A 22,114-nucleotide genomic window follows, 5' to 3' on the forward strand; every position below is an offset into this window, starting at 1 on the left:
TATTAAGTAAAGGTACCACATTTTTTAATCCATTCTTTGTGGAAGATCTAGGTTGTGTCAGTTTCCGTCTATTTTCTGGCTATTATGAATAAAGGTTCTGTAAATGGAGTTGAGAAAATACCTGGTGGTATTTCAAAGCATTTTTTAAATTTATTTAGATATCTAGATAGTAAATTTCTGTCATGTGTATCGCAGGCAAAAAAAATTCTCTTCCATTCTATTGACATTCTTCAACTGGTGTCTGTTTAACTGTACAGCAGCGTCTTAGTTTTATTAAATACTCCTTAACAAATAGTGGCTTATATTTTGAGTATATGGAGGCCTATTTAGAAAGTTCTTTCATATCATATCATGTAAGTTACTGCCTATATTTTCTCCTAGCAGTTTTAGTGTTTAGGGTTCTAAGCGTAGATGTCTGATCCATTTGGAGTTATTTTCTGTGCCAGGTGATAGATACAGGTATAATTTTGAGAGACCAGATACTTTGGGTTCAGATTCTATATTAGAGAACCTGATCTAGGTTGAATTCAAGCTAACTAAGAAGCAGACACTTAAGCACCAGTGTCCAGGTTTCTCCCCAACAAATCTGTACCTCTAGGTAACAAGTCTGCCCCTGGCACTTCACTACCTATCAGCCAACCATCAAGGGGAAACAGAAATTAAGTTTATGGTTTGGTTCCCAGCACCAGCCAATTATGTTAAAGGCCATAATAACTCACAAGTCAAATGTGTGTCAGACTAGAAACACTTGTTTTCTTGCTTGCTTGCTTGCTTGCTTCTAAAAATGCTTGCCTGAAACTAGGCTTGGAGTTTCACCTTCCCATCTTGCTGTGTCAGGGTTAAAGGGGATCCCAAGCTCAAGCTTGAATAAAGAAACTATAAAGCAATTCTATGGGAATCGGCTGCTTGGTGAGATCTTTTAGAGTCTACTCCCATTTCCTGGCACAATTTCATTCTACTGTGTGTAGACATCTAGATTTCCAAGATACATTGTTGAACATACATTCTCTTCTCCATATTTTGGTTTTGGTATCTTTGTAAATAGTAAGTGACAGAAGTTATATGTAATCATATTTGTGTCTTTGATATTTTCTCTATTGGTCAACTTGTCTAGTTTGTTATACTTCCTCTTGTTTTACTTTTGTCAGTACCATGTTATTTTTATTATTATTTGGTATATAATATATCTTATATTCTAAAGCAGTAAGACCTCAAGCAATTTTTTTTTGGTTTTGCTAGGATATTTTTTTATTCAGGTTGTATTTGTTTTCATTCCGTTTTTGTTGTGGATTCATAAAAATTTTACCATTTTTCCTATTTGTGTGAAGAATTAAATAGGGAAATTGAATGGCATTGTACTGAACCTATAAATAGCTTTTAGTAGAGTGCTCATTTCACAGTATTAGTTCTAACAGTCTATGATCATGAGATGTCTTTTCATCTTCTGCTTTTCTCCAATCTTCACAGGTTTAAAGTAAGTGTTGTAGAGGTCTTTCAGTTCAGTGGTTTGGGTTATTTCTGGATATGTTTGAGGGTGTTATGAATGGGAGTGTTTCCCATTCTCTTACTATGTATGTTTGCTGATGATCTGTTGGAAAGCTTTTGATTTGTCCAAGGTTATCATCTATATTGTCCCACCTGTGAGTTGTATTAACATTTTTAGAAGTTTCTGAATCATTTTGTAACCTATATGTATAATATGGTATCATCTGCAAATAGAGGTGGCTTGATTTCTTTCCCTATTTGTATTACTTAAATTTCCTTCATTTGCCTTATTGCTGAACGTAAGATTTTGAGCACAGTTCTGAAAAGAAGTGGGAGATTAGGCATCCTTTTTTTATCTCCAACTTCAGTAATACTCTTTAAGCTTTTATCCAATAGGATGAAATTGGCTGTGGGTTTCTTATATACGATTTTTAGTCCGTTGACACATATTGTCTTCAACCTTATATTCTCTATGATTTTTTCATGAATGTATGTTAGATTCTTAATAACTTTCTGCATTTATTGAATTGTGTTACTTTTACCTTACGTCTGTTTATGATAGCCATTAGGTTTATTGATTTACTTATGTAGAAACACTTCTGCATTTCTGAGATAAGGGCAAATTATTCTTCCCTCATCATTTTGATATATATATCTACTCCATTTGCCATTATTTTGTTGTGTATTTTGAGTATACTCATCAGGGATATTAGCCTGTAATTTTCTGTAGTTTATATAGGTTCTTTCTATTGTCCTTCCATCCTTTCCTCCCTTTTGTATTGTTGTTGTGTTCAGGTTTAATTAGGTTTAGATAGGTTTAGTTCAGGTACTAAAACAATGTTTGTATCATAAAAGGAATTTCTGAATATGATTTGTTTTCTGTTATTTTGAATAATTTAAGCATGACTGAATAAATGTAGAGCCTCCTAAACCCTTGGTAGAATTCTGGCCCTGGACATTTTTTAGCTGGTAGAATTTTATTAAGGTTTTGATGTCTTTTTGGTTTAATTGTGTTTGTTTGGCTGAACCTTACAATCTTTAGTTTTTTCCATCTTTATAAAATATAGTTTGAAATAATTTTCTAATAGTCTGAATTTTTATGCTACTTGTTAGTTGTAACGCTTTCTGTTCATTTCTGATTTTGTCAATTTCATTTTTCTCTGTTTTTCTTCTGTGTCTTCCCACAGAAGCAGCTCTTAAATATATTGATTTACTGTATTGACTTCATTCTATTTTACTGGATTCTACTCTGATTTTCATTACTTCTTGCTATCACCAGGGTTTGAATTCAGTTTACTCTCTTCTCCAACAGTTGAATGACATCATCAAACCATTTAATTGTGTTCTTTATGTGTTTTACAAAACAAACTGTTTAAATTTAAAATGTTTTGGAATGAAGCCTTTTTAACTTTTAAATTATTAATATAGCACTTTAAATATTAACAAACACATTAAATATTGACAACAAAAACAAATATACTGTTAGTTATAGAATTATTTTATATGAGTTAACAATCCAAGGACTTTGTAAATTATTTCCTTTAGAAATCAGAAACAGTAGTTTCAAAAGCCAGCATGTGCCTATGTGCATGAACTTGATAAAGAACTATCACTGTTGAAAATAAGCTTTGTAGTTGTATGGTTTTTTCTGGTCTCCTTAGTCCTCTTTTCTCCCATATTCTTTACTATTTTGAAAGGTTGTATATTTAAATTACCATATTTCTTAGTTTAAGGTAATCTTTTGAATTCCTATAACTCTTATTTTATTTTCATTTTTGTCAATCAAAGTAATAGTGTTGTATGATTCTGATGGGGAAGAACAGTAGGGAACAACACCCCCACCATGAAAAAAAAAACTTTATAATATGTTTTGCTTTAATGTTTTAAGGAACTCCAACTTAATCAGCAGAGATAAATATTATTGACAAAATAACCTACGTAACAATACTTAAGATGAGAAACCCTAAGGTACCACTTATATTTTTTCTTTTTTACCTTATTTCCTTATTTTTGAAAGTAGACTATTTCTTCATACAATATATCCTAATTTGCCTTCCTAAAACTCATCCAAGTTCCTCTCTCCTTTGCTTCCTTTCTGGACATTAGAAAATAACATGCTACTAATTGGTAGTAACCAAAAATGAAAAATGAAAAATAATGACTCAAAACAAATACCACCACATCAAGGCAGTATAAGACAATTCAACAGTTCTGTTCAGGAAGTCTTCTCTGATGTCAATGACTTCAAAGTTATTCCTTACTTTCTCTTCTATCTGACTCAGTATATCTGATTTTATGTTAAAATCAATGTGTAGTTGAATTCTATGATGAATGATTAAGAATGGATCTCTTTGTATTCATACACAGACATCCATTTAGACCAGCACCATCTTTTGAAGATGCTTTCTTTTGGCCAGTGAACGTTTATAGATTTTTTTAGTCAAAAAATCAGGTGCCCATAAGTGTGTGAATTTATACATGGGTTTTTCATTCAATTTCATTGATCAATGTGTCTGTTTTATTCCAATATCATAAGTTATTTTTCTATTGCTTGGTAGTATAAATTGAAATTGGAAGTGATAAAATCTCCAGCAGTTTCTTTATTGTTCAGGAATGGTTTAGCTATCTTGGACATTTTTTTTTTTATATGAAATTGAGAATTTCTCTATCAGGTCTCTGAAGAATTGTGTTGAAACTCTAATGAGGATTGTGTTGGTGATATATATATATATATATATATATATATATATATATATATATGTATGTATGTATATATACATATTACTTTGGTAGCATGGCCATTTTTACTATGTTAATTCTATGAATCCATTAGTATGGGAAAGCTTTCCATCTTCTGATATTTTCTTCAATTTCTTTCTCTAAAGATGTGAAGTTTTTATCAAACAAGTGTTACTTTGTTAGTTAGAGTTAACTGAAAAAATTTTATATTCTTTCAGGCTACCATGAAGGGTGTTGTTTCTCTGTTTTTTTCTTTCCTTTCCTTTTCTTTTCTTTTCTTTCTTTCTTTTTTGATTTGCCACATACATTTATTTTTCACATAATTTTCTTACACAATTCCATGAAAACATGTACACTGTGAAAGATTCAGAAAGTAAGAAAAAAAATACAACTTATATATGAGCCCAATACCACCCCCCACCTTGAATATTTGGCACAGTTTTGGATTTTTTTATAATTGCCTACATGTACACTGAATTATGCTACAAATAGTTTTCAAACTTTACCACTTATACACTGAGGTGATAAAACACACAAGCAGAATCTGCAGGAGAAAATGGTACATAAAAAGCCTTACATAAATAGAAGTTGTGCAATTTAACCATTACTGCTGGGCTCCTTCTTGGTATTCTTTTGCATGTTTACATATGTGAAAACCAGAGATTACAGGAAAGGATTGTTCCTGGAGCTCTGACCTGACCTAAAGTTCCAGATGCTGCCAACTTTCTCTTTTGGTCAAGCTCTCTCTACTCTCCTTCATTCCATATCCCCACCCTACCCCTAGTCCCCCAGACAGGGTTTTTCTCTATTGCTATTTACACCAGACTGGTCTCAACACAGAGCATACTACTCTCCTGCCTCATTCTCCCAAGTGCTGGGATTACAAGTGTGTGTTACCATGACTGGTAAAGCTTCCTTAAATCTCAAGAAATACACTGGAAAATGACACAGGGAACACGAGGGTATATTTGGGAGACAACATTATCTAGATAGAGTTTAAAAGTACATTACCTAAAATAACTTAAATAGGATACTGCTTGTCATTTTTATACAGGAGAGCTACTGATTTTTGAGTCCATTTGTTTTTAATTCATCTGCTTTTCTGAAAGTGTTTATGAATTGTTGCAGTTTACTAGCTGATTGCTAGGGTCACTTGTGTGTATTATATCACCTGCAATCAAAGATAACTGACTTTTTCTTTGCAAATTTGTATCCTTTTGATCTCTGTCAGTTGTCTATCTACTCTAGATAGATCTTCAACTTCTATATTAAATATATATGGAGAGAGTTTTTCCTGGATTTAGTGGAATTACTTGAGTTTCACTCCATTTAATTCGATATAGTCTATAGGCTTGCTTTAAAGTGACTTCATTATGTTAAGACTTGCTCCTTGTATATCTAATATCTATAGGGATTTTGTCATGAAGAGGTGTTGGATACTGTTAAAGGCATTTTCTGCATCTAGTGAGATTATTTTTTTCTTCCAGTTTACTTATATAGTAGATTAATTTTATTAATTTTTATATATTGAACCTTCACTTTTATTTTTGGGATGAAGCCTTTTAACCACAGTGGATGATGTTTTAATGTGTGCTTAGATTCAGTTTATAATATTCTTTACTTGTTGGATTTTATGAAGTTTGGATATGAGGGTAATTGTGAATTCATAAATTGAAATGGTCTATATCTCTGTTTCTATTTTGTGAAATAATGTGAGGAGAAATGGCACTGATTCTTTTTCCTTTCCTTTCCTTTCCTTCCCTTTCCTCTCCTTTCCTTTCCTTTCCTTTCCTTTCCTTTCCTTTCCTTTCCTTTCCTTTCCTTTCCTTTCCTTTTATAGACACTTTCTCCATTTACATTTCAAATGTTATCCCCTTTCCCTGTTTCCCTTCCAGGAAACATCTCTTCCCATCTCCTCCTCCCCCGGATTTAATGAGGGTGCCACCCACACACTCTTTTCCATCTCTCTGCCTTGGCTTTCTCCCACACTAGAGCATTCAGCCTTCACAGGACCAAAAGCCTTTCCTTCCATTGATGTCCTACAAGGCCATCCTTTGCTATATATGCAGCTAGAACCATGGGTTGCTCCATGTGTGCTCTTTGGTTTGTGGTTTAATCCCTGGAAGCTCTGGGGTATGTGGTGGTTTGATTATATTTTTCTTCCTATGGGGTTGCAAATCCATTCAGCTCCTTCAGTCCTTTCTCTAACTCCTCCTTTGGGGACCCTGTTCTCAGTCCAATGATTAGCTGTAAGCATCTGCCTCTGTATTTGTCAGGCTCTGGTAGAGCCTCTCAGGAGACAGCTATATCAGGCTCCTGTCAGCATGTACTTCTTGGCATCTGCAATAGTGTCTGTGTTTGGTATCTGTATATGGGATGGATCCCCAGGTGGGGCAGTCTCTGGATGGGCTTTCCTGAAGTCGCTGCTCCACACTTTTTTTCTATATTTCCTCCTGTGAGTATTTTTTCCCCCTTCTAAGAAGGATTGAAGCATCCATACTTTGGTCTTCCTTCTTCTTGAGCTACATATGGTCTGTGAATTGTATCTTGGGTATTCTGAAATTTTGAGCCAATATCCCCTTACTATTGAGTGCATACCATGTGTGTTCTTTTGTGATTAGGTTACCTTACTCAGGATGATTGATATTTTCTAGTTCCATCCATTTGCCTAAGAATTTCATGAAGTCATTGTTTTTAGTAGCTGAGTAGTACTCCATTGTGCAAATGTACCACATTTTCTGTATCCGTTCCTCTGTTGAAGGACATCTGGGTTCTTTAAAGCTTCTGGTTATTATAAATAAGGTTGCTATGAATATAATGGAGCATGCATCCTTGTTATATGTTGGAACACTCCTGGTCATTGGGTTCTTTTTTGAAAATCGAATAGAATTCTTTGTAAGTCCAATTATCACTGAGCATTGAGGGGATAGTTATGACCTCTTCTCTTTCACTAGGGCTTGTAGGTCTATTTAAACTGTTTATCGATGCTGATTTAATTTTAGTAACTGATACTGATGAAGGAATTATCCATTTCTTTTAATAGTTTTAAATTTGTATATCTATATTCCTTTTTTTAGATTTTTAAAATTTGTTTTTCTGACTCTTTGGGTTTCCACAATATCTGTTGTTCTCTACCCCTCTTCCTATTTAATTTTATTAATTTAGATATTTCCCCTCTATTCTTTTAATAATTTGACTGAATGTTTCCCAGTGTTGTTTTTTTTTTTTAGAGAACCAGCTCTCTATTTCTTAATTTAATAATTTGATCTTCTATCTATACCTTTTAGTTAGTTTGGATACAGGTTCATCTATCTTGACTTTGACAAAGAAACAACCCCGGTTTCATACATTTACTGTGTTATTCTCTTTGTTTCTATTTTATTGATTTTAGCCCTGAGTTTAACTCTTTTTTGCTCTTGAGTATTTACTCCTATTGAGTATGACTACTTGTTTTTGTGTTAGAGTGTTCAAATGTCCTGTTAAGTTGCTAGTATGAGATCTTTCCAGTTTTGTTTCTTTGTTTTTTTGCTTTTTTTTTTCTGGTACTTAGTGAAGTAAGCTTCCCTCTTCGAACTGCTTTCATTGTGTTTCATTTGTTTGGGGACTGATAATTCATAGCCACTTTTGAGACATGTGCATGTTAGCTGTGGTCATCATATATGTGATTTAGTTATAACAGAAACGTAATAGTTTCAAAGTTAAAAAACATGTCTACTTGGCATCATTAAATACATTTTAAGAAAAATAAGGGGCTAGAAGATGTCTAAGCAGGAAAGAGCAGTGACTACTTTTCCAGAGGGCCTGAGTTCAATTCCCAGATGATAGCTTACCACCATCTGTAAAGGGACACAGTGCTCTTTTCTGGTGTGTCTGAAGACAGCTCCCGCATACTCATGTAAAAAAAAAAAGAAGAAGAAAAAAATGAAATAGAAATAAAGTATTTTTAAGTCATGAAGTCATGTATTAGATGCTTACAGAAAACATTTATACTTTTTAAATATAACAGACGCTCAACAAATGAAAAATCTTATCAGTAATTTATTAAAATGTGGAAGATGAGATCTGCCTTGTTAGTTTTAAGAAAATCTTATTCAAATCAGTATATACTACTTATTGCTGACAAACTGTTAGCAAATTCTTTCAGTTGGAAGAGTTATTTTCTGTCATGCCATGGCATACTGTGTTTGGTCTTAAGACAACTTCTAGGCTACAGCACAATACAAATGGGATTCTTGCTCATAACTAGCACACAGAGAGGAGATAAGCCATACCAGTGTTCAGTAAAGTAGTTTCTTGCTTTTGTATTTGCTTATTCAGTCCATGATTCTGTCCGTCACATATGGACATTTATGTACATGTAAGATATTTCCTTTTACTAAATCTTATTTAGACACTTCCTACCCTACACATGTCTCATACAAATGTCTCAGAAGTGCCTATATTTCTTAGTCCAAAGAAATTTGCAACAAAAATTAACCAGCACACAATTTTGTCATTTATCAAACTCAGAAGAAAAAAATGTGGCACCGTCTAAGAAACTCAAATACATAAGAATACCAAGCTTACAATTTTTTATACCATTCAGAGAGGGAAATGGCCTTGATAAGTATTTTATATATTTATCTTGAACCCAAAGTAGCAATGCTTGGACAGAAGTCAAGTTCTGCTGTGGAGACATTGGCATACTTTTTTTTTATGAGGGGCAATGACTTGATTTGTTAGCAATGACCATTCCTTAAACATTGATAGTTGAATCCTAATCATGTACTTGCATCTTTCATACATTTAATCTTGATTCATTATGTGATGCAAATGTAATTTACCTTTCTTTTTGCCCATGGTCTCTAATATCTCCCAAATATACATGTATGAGTAGAATAGTGCTACTCAATGATGTTGTCCATGAAATTTTTTTCATCTTAATATATGCAGAAGGAAGAATGATAAACACCCTGAAATAAGAAAGAACACCCTAGCACAAAACCAAAATATTGATACTTTTCTGATAATAAGCCTACTGTAAAGTATATAATTCTAGAAAATAATACTGATGTATTTGTCTTATATAAATATGTAAGGAGGCCAAATGAAAGGTTTGATGAGTGCTTTAGTCAAAGAGACATTAGCCAAGTGTAGATTTGTTGCAGCCACATATCTAAAACCACAGAACCATATCCCAATGTTATCATTAAATGTGATATTTACGGGCTGACCAGTTTCTACAGATTTTAGTCAGCTTTATTCCACAGAAATATGGATTTTCAAGTCATAAACATTTTCTTTAAAAACAAATAGGGAGGGAAAGAACAGATGACAAGATGTAAACCAAGCTTATGGTATGAATTTGGTGTCTGATTTTCACTCAGCAATTTACTACATGCATTACTGTAGATTCAGTGATCAACATGCATTATGAAATGTGCTTGTAGAATTTGATGTGAGTTTCGAGCAGTATGATTATAGAAAATTGGACCTTGCATTTCTCCTTTAAAGTCAAACAAAATTAAAGCAGACTTCCTTTGATTTAGATGAAAGCTCAGATATTTCTCTGATTCATAGGGACAGAAGAGTATAATAGGGACAGATTGCTCTTATCACTAATATTTTATTTTCTTTTTAGTTTTCATTTTTTAATTTATAAATGTAATGGCAAAGAACTTAAAAAACAACAACAGCTGTGTAGTGAAATTAGCTAGACTCAACATCTATACATCCCAGTGAGACTTAGAATAGCCATTCTTTAACTGTGGACCTTAGCACTGGATTTTACATATTCTGCATCAATAATTTTGGGTACTTATTCAATTTTCTGTGAAAAGAGATTGATTTCTCTGGTATTTCTGCAGTATTGCTATGTCAAAATATTTATTTTGCTATTCTTTCTGATTTAAGCCTTTTTTCTTATGGTTTTGACTAAATATTCCAAGAACTCTTAAATTATACAGATAGAAATTGTATTGGAGAATTGTATGTAAAATTGTACATAAAATTGAATTTTCAATTTTCTTGAATTTTAATAAACAGCTATTCTCATATGAGGCTGGATGATGACAGAATAGCCTGTGATTACCATCAAAAAGAGAGTCAGGGAGTACACAGATCTTGAACTCGTGAAGGTTGAACATATCCATTCACAAGGCATTCTATTAGTCCAGTGTTATCCTCAATAAAGGAAGGAGAAGTCTTCTGTATCCTGGGAAGCAGGGAAAGAATACAGGTTAGAATAAATGCTTTCAAGTGCAAGACAAGTGCTCTCAGTTTATTATACTTATCAAAACGCTTAGCTGTAGAAATTCTCCTGCACACAAACAGAAAGTTTTAACATATTTGCATTGGTCAGGAACATTTTGAGATAGACATGACAAACATTAGCAATAAACTTTCTTAAAACTTCAAAATAAAGGTTACTAAAAGTTTTTTATCTAAATAGTTTCACTTGTCATTTTTGATGTATTTACCATTTATTTAAAAATGAAAATGTTATTGTTAAAAATAAAGTTGTCAAACAGGGTATCACTGTACTCATTTGTATAGTTTTCCCAAATCCACTTTATTTGACCTTTGGAATTTTTTTATAAAATAAGATAAAACAGGAAAAAAATATGTTCTGGCTATGCAGGCATACATAAGAAGATAAGGTATAAGAAACAAGTAATAAAGTAAACACTACAAAATTTGGTGAAATAAAATATGGAATATATGAAGGACGTTGTAAAAAAAGCTAATCACTTGAAATGCAGAAAGTCTCAAACAATTTTGCAATTTTGCAATTTTAGATCACCAATTCTCTGAGACAGGTTTCTGTAATAAAAACAAAACATAACAACACACACAGACACACTCCCTACACAAACACACTGCAAAGCATTCCTTTTTTATAAAATTTAGAAATAATTAACATACACTTTTTGGAAATTCCAAAAGTATTTGGAAATTGAGCTACACATATCAGCACATATTCAAGAAATAATTATTCAAATTGAGTTCTTGAACTTTGGAAGTGTTCCAAAACAGTGCAATGCAGAATGAATTTTTTTTTTAAAAATGGAACTAGAAAAGGAAATATCCATATAAAATATCTACAAATTTGATACATCTATAATAGCTAAAACTTGAAAATATCTTGTAGTAAAGATATGGAAATAAAACATAAATTCATAAGGCATTTGAATGAAGACTAAGGAGAAATGCTTTGTTACCTTGGCTTAGGATAAGATATTTTTTGTTATGACACAAAAAATGTGAACTCTTTAAGAGGTTTATAGAGAGAGCTTATAGACAGATAAATCATAGATAGGTACACACACGCACACACACACACACACACACACACACACACACACACACACACACACACCAGGTGAAGGCCAGGGAATAGCTTGCAGGACCAAGTTTTCTCCTATCATGTGGATTCCTAATCGTACATCATCAGGTTAAGCAATGAGCTACCTTACTCCACTCTATCAGGAATCTGGAATTTGTTAGGGATTCTAGAAATTAATGATCTATTATCTATATAAATGTATGCATATATATTAAATATTTATTTGTTAAGACAAACTTATACAAACTTATATATAATATTATACTCCACTTATTTTAAAAATTGTTTATATGCAGTAATCTTTTCAGTATGTTTCTAAGTGTATGTCTGTGAATATATACATGTGGATACATAAGTATGCAAGCATGAAGGCCACCTCAAATGCTTTGTTTTAAATTAGGTCTCTCACTAGCCTAGAAATTCCCAAGTGTGCTAGGTGTGCTGGATAGCAGACTACAGTTTTGAGTCTACCTTTGCAGACTATCAAGATGTAATTATAAGTGCAAGTGACTGTGCTGGGTTGGCATTTTGTTATGTTGCTTGTATGGACTGATACGAGGCCATCTACTTTCAAGTCTAGTACATTTCTAACTCTCCAATATATTCCTAGTCCCTTATTCTTAAGTTTCTGATTTACAGTGGTTAAATTCTTAGCTACTCATGTCGATCATATGTTTGCATATAAAGAAAATACATTACAAATTAATCATATATTTTATTTCATGTACTATTTGCCTACAAAATATTTTTATTTTGGTTAAATTATTACCATGTTAAGTTCATGCTTTCTTCATTATAAACTTATTGATTATCTCAATTAAAATACTTATCGCAGTTTAAATCTCAGACAAAAATGCAATGGTGTTGGCATGCCAAAGAATTTTAACAATATTTATTAAGACTCAGTGTCCAATGAGAGGTCCAACTACTCTTTGATCCCAGTGTATCCTTGTATGAATGGTTCTGTTGTTTTATTAGCCAACACTTTCTAAGAAAGATGAACCACAATGTAGGATCTTAAAATATGTAACTACTTTTAGAAAGATAATGGAGTACTATTGAGACTCAGACCCATTGTTCTCCTTTATTAGCCTGTTCCCAACATCAGTCAGCACTCTGTAGCTGGCTTTCCGCAAACTCCAAGGTCTTCCTCATTCAGTTCTTCACATTATATTCATCTTACAGTTTTCCCATCTTAGTTATATATAAGTATATATATATGTACATAAATATTGTATACATACACTGTATACATATACTGTAGGTGTCTTCACACACACAAGAAGATGGAATCAGATTCCATTATAGATGTTTGTAAGCCACCATGTGGTTCCTGGCAATTGAACTCAGGACCTCTGGAAGACCAGTGAGTGCTCTTAACTGCTGAGTCATCTCTCCAGCCCTCAGTCTTGATTTTTAGCATTCACCATTTTCATTATGTACTGATGATGTTCAGTGTGAGCAAATAGAGTGCATGAGAATGATTCGTAGACTCTAAGCTCCCACTTTGTCATTATTACTACTTAGGTAACCTGAAACAAATGGCTAAGTGCAGTAGATCCTATATCCTTAATTTGTCACTCTAAGATATTGTCAACAAGCCTCACACATTCAAACGACAAATCTCAGAAAGAGAGCAAAAACATATTAAAAATAAAAATAACTAGATAGATTGATGGAGTATAGAATAAATAAATCTGTAATAACCAAAGTAAAAAAAAGTATTTATGGTAGAATCCAAATGGTGTGTTCACTTTATTGCCTATCAGGGTTTCTTCTGAATATTTGAAATATATCTCTAATTAAGTGGAGTGAAAAATAAGACATTTTAACCATAAACATAATAGTTGTATCATGAACCTGCAAATTTTTGGAAAATTGGTATTCATTTTAATATGTTACCATATGACTTAAATATGTAAAATTATTCTTTGTTATATGATACAACATAAAATTAAAAATGTAAAAATACCTCAGAAAAATGATGAAATAATTTTACCAAAATTATTTCTGGCACTCTCTTTTTGACTAGAATAAAAATGGGGGAAAGTAAATGATAAAAATGAAGGGTAAAGAAACTAAAATTTAATGAAAAGACAAAAATCTGAAGCAAGATTGAAATAAAATAGTCTGTTTCTTTTACAAACATCGCTTCTGTTGAATTTGTGGATCCTGAAGTGAACAATTCCTTTATCCAGGCAGGACTCCCACTAGAGAGATAAGGAAAACAACCCACCCACAATACCTACGACCTGAATGGTGCTCTGCCTATAAGATGTGCAGGGACAAAGATAGGGCAGAAAGGGAGGGGATGGCCAACCAATGACTGCCCCAAATTGAGATCCACCCCATGATCAAGAACCAATCCCTGACACCATCAATGATTCTCTATTATTGTGCTATGAGCCTACTATTACTGTCCTTTGAAAGGCTCCACCTTTAGATCAATAGAAACCAATAGAAAGAGATACAGTGACCCATAGCCAAACATTAGATGGAAGCTGGGGAGTCTTATGGAAATGTAGGGAAAAAAATTGAGGACAGAGCTTTCACAGGAAGGAAACCTAACCTGGACCCTTGAGGGATCCCAGAGACTCAACCTCAAACCAATGAGCAAGCATGGGATGGACCTAGGCCCCTTGCGCATATGTAACAAACTTGGTCTTCACGGAGGTCCCCCAACAACTGAAGAGGGTGGTGTCCCTGAATCTGTTGCCTGAATACCTGCCTGCCTGCCTGCCTGTTCCCCTAACTGGTTACCATGACTACCTTTCAATAGCCGAAGATGTGCCTAGTACTTCAGTGACTTTTGTCCAAGAGGAGTTAGAGGAAGTTTATTGTGTGAGGGGATGAGAAAGAAGGAATATGGGGAAGATCTGTGTGAGGGAAGTACTGACATTTGGATGTAAAGTTCATAATATATGATCAAGTCATAGAACAACATATTATATATAAATATATTTTTGTTATGTATAAGATATAGGCACACAAACAAATTTATATTTATTGATTATAACCTAGATGCCAGGAGCCATGTAGGAGAGGCTAAAAACTAACAGATGATCTTCCTGAGATGGTTTCACAGTGGACTGTGAATCATGAGTGAATAGTTCAAGGCAAGGCCAAAGGGATTACATTTTATGAAAAATTCTTTGTTTTTATGCCTTTCCTGTTATTATTAAATATATAAAACAATCACTAGGTATTAGCCCTCCTTGTCTTGTAGACAAATAGATGATTTCTTAATTCTTAATGGTGATCCCATAAGAATTCCTAAAATTATACTATTAAGCCCTTTATAATAGGATTGTTATTAAGCCCTCTCTAATATGAAAGCTGCAATGAGAACTCTCTCAGGCTTCATGAATCAAGAATTAACTGCTTCTGAGTTAGAGAGCAGGAATTTACAATTTAGAACACATTTCAAGAGGGTTATCAAACAAGTAATTAAAGGTCATAAAAGGTAACTATTTATTGTAGGTGCAAACACAGATGATAATATGTTCACTGGGTTTATCCATACAAAACTTCACTGTTAACAGAGTAACAAAAATTTATATAATTTTTTAACTTGGAGTGAACCTGTGAAGCTACTGACAGATAATGAGTGTCTAACTAGATAATCACTCTTAATGAAAATACATGTAAACATATCTATTGCAAACTTCTTATTCCATTTAAGATATGAATTTATATTTAAAGTTTTAGTGAACTTTTTTTATTAATCATTCCATTAATTTGCATCTCAAATGGTAACCCAATTTCCTATTTCCTTTCCACAAACACCCCCTACAATCCTACATCTGCCCTTCCTCTCCCCTTTGCCTCTATGAGGGTGCTCCCAAGCCCACCAACTTTCTCCCACCCCACCGCTCCAGCATCCCCCTATGCTGGGGTATCAAACCTCCATAGGACCGAGGGCCTCCCTTTCCATTGTTGTTAGACAAGGTCATCCTCTGCTACTTATGTATCTGTAGCCATGGATCCCTCCAGGTACACTCCTTGATTTGTAGCCTAGTTCATGGGAGCATTGCGTGGTCCAGCCAGCTGACATTGTTCATTTTATGGCGTTACAAGCACCCTCAACTGTCCTTTCACCAGCTACCCCACTGGAGTGGCTGAGCTCAGTCTAACGGCTGGCTCCAAGCATCCACATCTGCATTGGTCAGTTGCTGGCAGAACCTTTCAAGGAACAGCAACACCAGGTTCCTCTCAGCAAGTGCCTCTTGGCAACAGCAACAGTTTGGTGTCTGCAGATAGGATGGATACCCGGGTTGGGCAGTCCAGGCTTTTCATTCATTCTTTGCTTAGTCCTGTCTTTCCTTTGGACAGGAAAATGTCTGGGTTAAATAGTTGAGATGGTGAGTGGTTCCATCCCTCGACTGGGGGTCTTTCCTATCTACTGGAGGAGGTCTCTGCAGATTCTTTCTCCCTTTCACTGAACTAAAGTCATCCCCCTTAGGTCCTGGGAGCCTCTAACTTCCCTGGTGTCTGACAGCATTCAGTGCCTACCCCTCATTCCTGAACCCCCACAGTTACATAATTTTATACTATTAACTGAACCTCTGTATCTCTCTCCTTGTGCCCTAAAGTAGCTAATATTGCCTACTTTACTTCCTCCCCTCCTCTCTTCCTCCGATGTCCCCCCTCTCTCCATCTCCCTAAATCATCCTGGCCCTCTCAATGTAGGACTGAAGCATCCATAACCTGATCTTTTTTCCTACTAAGGTCCAGATGCTCTGTGGGTTGTATCATAGACATTGTGAGCTTTTGGGCAAATATCCACTTATATTAGTGATATAAGTGAGTGCGTACCATGTGTGTTTTTCTGTGATTGGGTTACCTCACTCAGAATGATATTTCCAGTTCCATCATTTGCCTATGAATTTCATGAAGTCATTGTTTTTGATAGCTGAGTAGTACTCCATTGTGTAGATGTACCACATTTTCTGTATCCATTCCTCTGTTGAAGGGCATCTGGGTTCTTTCCAGCTTCTGGCTATTATAAATAAGGCTGCTATGAACATAGTGGAGCATGTGTCTTTGTATGTTGGAGCATCTTTTGGGTATATGCCCAATAGTGGTATAGCTGGGTCCTCAGGTCGAACTATTTCCAATTTTCTCTGAAAGTGCCAGGTTTATTTACAAACTGGGTTTACAAGCTTGCAATCCTACCAACAATGGAGGAGTGTTCCTCTTTTTCCATATCCTCACCAGCATCTGCTGTCACCTGAATTTTGATCTTAGCCATTCTGACTGGTGTGAGGTGGAATCTCAGGGTTGTTTTGATTTGCATTTCCCTGATAACTGAGGATGTGGAACATTTCTTTAGGGGCTTCTCACCCATTCCAGATCCCAAAGTTGAGAATTCTGTTTAGCTCTATACCTCATTTTTAATAGGGTTATTTGGTTCTCTGGAGTCTAAGTTCTTGAGTTCTTTGTATATTTCAGATATTGGCCCTCTGTCAGATGTAGGGTTGGTAAAGATATTTTCCAAATCTGTGGGCTGCTGCTTTGTCCTAATGACAGTAACCTTTGCCTTACAGAAGCTTTTAAATTGTATGAGGTCCTATTTGTTGATTGTTTATCTTAGAACATGAGTCATAGGTGTTTGGTTCAGGAAATTTTCCCCGTGGCCATCTGTTCAAGGCTCTTTTCCACTTTTTCTTCTATTAGATTCAGTGTATCTGGTTTTGTGTGGAGGTCCTTGATCTACTTGGACTTTGTACAAGGAGGTAAGAATGGATCAAATTGCAATCTTCTATATGCTGACTGCCAGTTGAACCAGAGCCATTTGTTAAAAATGCTCTCTTTTTTCCACTGGATAATTTAGTTCTCTCAAAGATCAAGTGACCATACGTGTGTGGGTGTGGGTTAATTTCTGGGTCATCAATTGTGTTTTATTGATCTAATTACTTTTCTCTGTACAGATACCATGCAGGTGTTTTGTTTGTTTGTTTGTTATCACTGTTGCTCTATAGTGCAGCTTGAGGTCCAGAATTGTGATTCCGCCAGAAATTCTTTTATTCTTGAAAATAGTTTGCATTCGACTGAGGTTTTTTGTTCTTATTGTTTGTTTGTTTTCTGTTTTGGTTTTTTTTTTTTTTTTTGCATGCTTGGACTTTGCATGTGATTTTTGTGCTAGAAAAGGTACAAACACTTGTGGAGAAAAGAATGAAGAAACCCTCAATCCGTGCTGTTCGGTGCCGGGGGTTAATTTGACCCAGGGCCTGCAGTACTTTGTGCTTTGAAAGTGCTTAGAATCAAGTTAGGCAAATGTTAGCAATAAATTAGAAATCAGGGTTTTAGGGTTAAAACCCTAATTTTTCCCCAGGACCAAGTTTTACCCCATCGAACACTCTATCCCCTTGTCTACCTTTGTACCTGGATGGTTACAAACAAAAGCAAACAACAGCAAAAGCAAAAACACAAACAAACAAAAAAAAAACCACACACACAAAACAACAATAAAAAACCGCTACTGTCTGCTTCATACAAGAAACATCACGAAATAAAACAATATGGTAAGGCTGCAAGTTCAATGTGGTTAAAAAGACATAATGAGAAAATATTAAGCAACACATTTGTAGCGTAATTATGCTAACATTTTCTAAATAGAGTTTGAAACATAACGCTGTAGTGACCATAAAACCTAGCACAGCATAATAATTATATAATATCCAGTAATAACACAAAAACATATTTGAATATATATGATTCCGATAAAGAAATTCCCAAAACACAAGTATAAGGGTGTTTTAATTATCAACAAGAACAAAATATGGAGGCGGCGGGATCTTGCCGCGGTTCCGCAGCCTTCAGGATCCTCTGCTTCATGAAGTCTCATCCGCCACAAACTGGTCCACGTCCTGCTGCTGCGAACAAACACCCCTCGTCATCCCGGCCATCTGGGTGTCCTTGAAAAGGCTCTCGTCACTAACTGCCTATCTGGTCTGGTACATTGGCTTGCTGATAGGTGGGGCTCTGTGGACCAGCCCATTGATGGGAGGGCCTTCGTCTGACCATTCCAGGAGCACCACATTGACCCCATAGCCATCACGAGGCACGACTTCATCGAGACCGTTGGTAACAACTGCCTGATAACGCTGCTGCCACTGCTAAATGTGGCCTACAAATTCCGGACCCAGAGCCCCAAGACCCTGGAAGAGCTGTACACCTGGAAATGCTTTGCTTTCTGCCTGACCATCTTTGGCACCTTCACCAACTAGATCCCCAAGTGGTCGCACACGTACTTAGGGCTGCCATACTGGGTCACCGTCCTGCAGGACCAGCACATGATCCTGCCATGGAAATACCATCAGATTCACCACGTGGTGCACATGAAACATATTTCTGTATCAACACAGGCTGTATCACCCCAGAGGTGATAGGCTTCTGGTAGATCCTGGAGGACCTCATCCGAAGCCTGACGGGTGAGAAGCAGAGAGTAGACGACATGAAATGGGCCCAGAAGATCAAGTAGAATGTCCGGCGTCTTGGTCACCAACATTCTCCAACCTGAACTGTAGTCATCTGCCAAATCCCAGCATCTCTGAGCTACTGCTCCAGTGAAGAGAAGTCCCCTGGGCTGGGTCCAGTCACCCCGAACCCACCCCCAGTGACAGAATACTTGAGCCACTGAGTTTCATTTCCTCTTCTCCTTTTCTTTTCTTGGACCTTTATGGCCACTGAGCTGTTCCTAGGCCAAGCCTGACTGCAGAGGAAAGCCCGGTCCCACTCGCCAGCCCGATCCTGATATTCTGCACGCCTGCTCTGCACGTAGCTGACACACGTGGTCTGTCTCAGTGATCCAGGGAGCCCCCAGAACATTAAATATCCCCAGATCATGATCCTCTCTTAACTTTGCAAACCAATCCCAGAGGCCTAGGTGGGTGGGCCATCCCAGCAGCCACCCAAGGGCGGCAGAGCTAGGCAAGGGTCAGGGCCGCTGGTAAGGAGAGGACAGAATGTCCTGCCCACACGCGGATGCTCACTTCCCTTCCCCAGTTCTTCTGTCCACGTGTCCAGTCACATCTGAGATCTCCCTGTGGAGACATCTTCATGGGCACGGCTCTTATGAAGGACTTGGTCATTTGTCATTTGGGGTGGGGGAAACTGTGTACCTTCTGGCCAGTGTGTCAGAGGAAGAAGAATAAGGCTATTTTATTTGGATTTTTAAAGGTGCTTGTTTGTCAATGTAAATAATAGAAAGCCTTAATATCTTTCTGTAACATGAGTAATATTTTAATGTCATGTTTTAGATGTATATAAAAAGGAAGCATCTCTTAACTCTGGTTGTGGTGTGGGTGTTTCCAGATGGCTGCACAGAGGAGCTGGCCCTGACCTAAGGGGGCATGGGGGAACTTTATCCCCTGACAGAGTGAAGTTGTCTAGATTTATGTATTTTACGTTTTGCCCTCATGTGTGTATGCATGCCATGTGTGTACCTGGTGCCCACATAGGTCACAAGAGAGTGTTGGAACCCTAGATCTGAAGTTACTGAAGTGCTGTGGGTATTAGGATAAAACCAGGTCCTCTTAAGTGCTCTTAACAAAGGAGCCATCTCTTCAGTCCTGAATTTTTGTTTATTGGAGCAATATATCACATATTCAAAGTGACCTCACACTGCTCATATAACCACGGCTGACCTTGAATTCCTGATCCCCATACCATCTCAAGTGCTGGGATCACAGGTGTGTGCCACCATTCACAAGACCTTTCACCTAGATTGTGCTAGAGCCCTGCTGGTTGGCCTATCCCAGAACTCCTTTAGGGTCATTGGCATCTAATGTTTGTCATGGCTCTGGCCTGGACTGAGGCTGCCAGACTGACTGTGGTAGGAGTTGACCTAGGAAAAGAACACAATAAATGAATTAAGAAAAAACATAAAAAAGCAAAACATGAAAATAAAATGAATAAAAAACACTGAAATTAAAATTAATGTTAGATACACACAAAAACATTTTCTAAAATAGGTACAACATTACAAAGGTACTTAACCAACGCTAATATAGTTATAACCATCCAGGACTATGTCGTCTGCTAGTTAAAATAAAATAAAAGTAGAACATTATAACATTATAAAATAAAAGTTGAGTAGCTCATTGTTTGCAAAAATTTTAATTTATTATTCTCTCATATATCACATCCCAACCACAGTTTCCTCCTCTTACTCCAGTTCTCATAGTCCCTCTGCCACTATACTACCCCTTTACCCAAATGTACTCCTCTATTTTCATTCAGAAAAGAGCAGGCCTCCCAGGGAATATCTGAAGATATCATAACAAGTTATAGTATAACTGAGCACATACCCTCATATAAAGGCAGGGCAAGGACACACAATAAGAGGAAAAAGATCCCAAATAAGCAAAGAGAGTGAGAGAAAGTAACTAAGCTACATTGTTAACAAAAGATGAGGGTGGGGGTTGGGAGGACAAAGGATCATTGAACCAAGTAATTGTTCCATAGGTTGTAGAGTTTGAGGGTATTAATTTTGATTTAAAAAATTAGATTAATCTAGGTAGACATCATATTTTCCTTACTATCATGTAGCTTCCCCAAATTCAGTAGCCTTTGGCAAGAGAGTTCAACTGTAGCTACAAGGTTCCAAGTCTGTGGGTCTCAGCTGTCATCTGTGGACCTCAGTCCCTGTCTCAGGAATTTTCAAACTTTTTGGATACATAATTAAAGCATAGTAATGATGATTTAAAATTAAAAGGCTAGGCTGCAAGTATTATCAATCCACAGAGTATCATTCGAAACTAAGCTTCAATTCTGCACTGAACTTGCTCTCTGAGATGAGATTCCCCATTCCTGCCTTGAGTCACTATAAACATGCCTGTGACAATTTTCACAGAATTATGATTGTTTGTGACTTATTATTCGGGTCAGTTCTTTGGCTCTCCCTCTCATGGATTTCAAGTATCCCAGGTGCTTAAGAACATACACATTTAATGTGTTATTTCAGTGGTGGCAGCAGTAGACTGTAAAAATGACAAAGAACAACTGAAATTACCTGAGCTTTAGGTAATGTGCTCTGTGTTAATAAACCTGCCCCCACAGTAATACTTTATTCTGAATAGTGCCATAAATGTAGCTGGCATCATCAACTAGTGAAGTATTGCTAATTTGGAGTTTTGAAACCTCATGCTAAGGAGCGAATGAAATCCTATTATCATAAAGCATCGAGTCAAACATCTTCCCTTTCCTACCATATTGAAATAGTAAAATGAAGAATTGCTCTGCTTTTACGAGGAACTTCATGACAAATGAAAAGGCTAGTAAGTGTCCCTAGAAGTTACAAGCATATGTTACCCATGATTTTCCTATATAGATAATATATTCAATTAGAAAGTATTTCACCTTTATGGTGAAAATTAAGGTGGTGCCACAAATATACCATATATATATATGTATATGTATATATATAGTATGCAATACATATTATATCATGGTTACATACACTAATATCAATCAAGATAAGAAGTTCTGATCTAAGAAGGGTTTATTGCTAGTGCAATGAAGAAATCACATGTTTTCAGATTATTTTTAGCTCATAATTTAATA

General features: G+C 35.9%; 1 pseudogene; it reads left to right on the forward strand.

Annotated features, from left to right (window-relative positions):
- The window catches only part of Peds1-ps1 (plasmanylethanolamine desaturase 1, pseudogene 1), a 70,103-nt pseudogene extending 50,266 nt beyond the window's left edge, over positions 1-19,837 (forward strand).
- Positions 19,838-22,114: the final 2,277 nt, after the last annotated feature.

Source organism: Rattus norvegicus, chromosome 18 (assembly GCF_036323735.1).
Source record: "Rattus norvegicus strain BN/NHsdMcwi chromosome 18, GRCr8, whole genome shotgun sequence".
Classification (NCBI taxonomy): domain Eukaryota; kingdom Metazoa; phylum Chordata; class Mammalia; order Rodentia; family Muridae; genus Rattus; species Rattus norvegicus.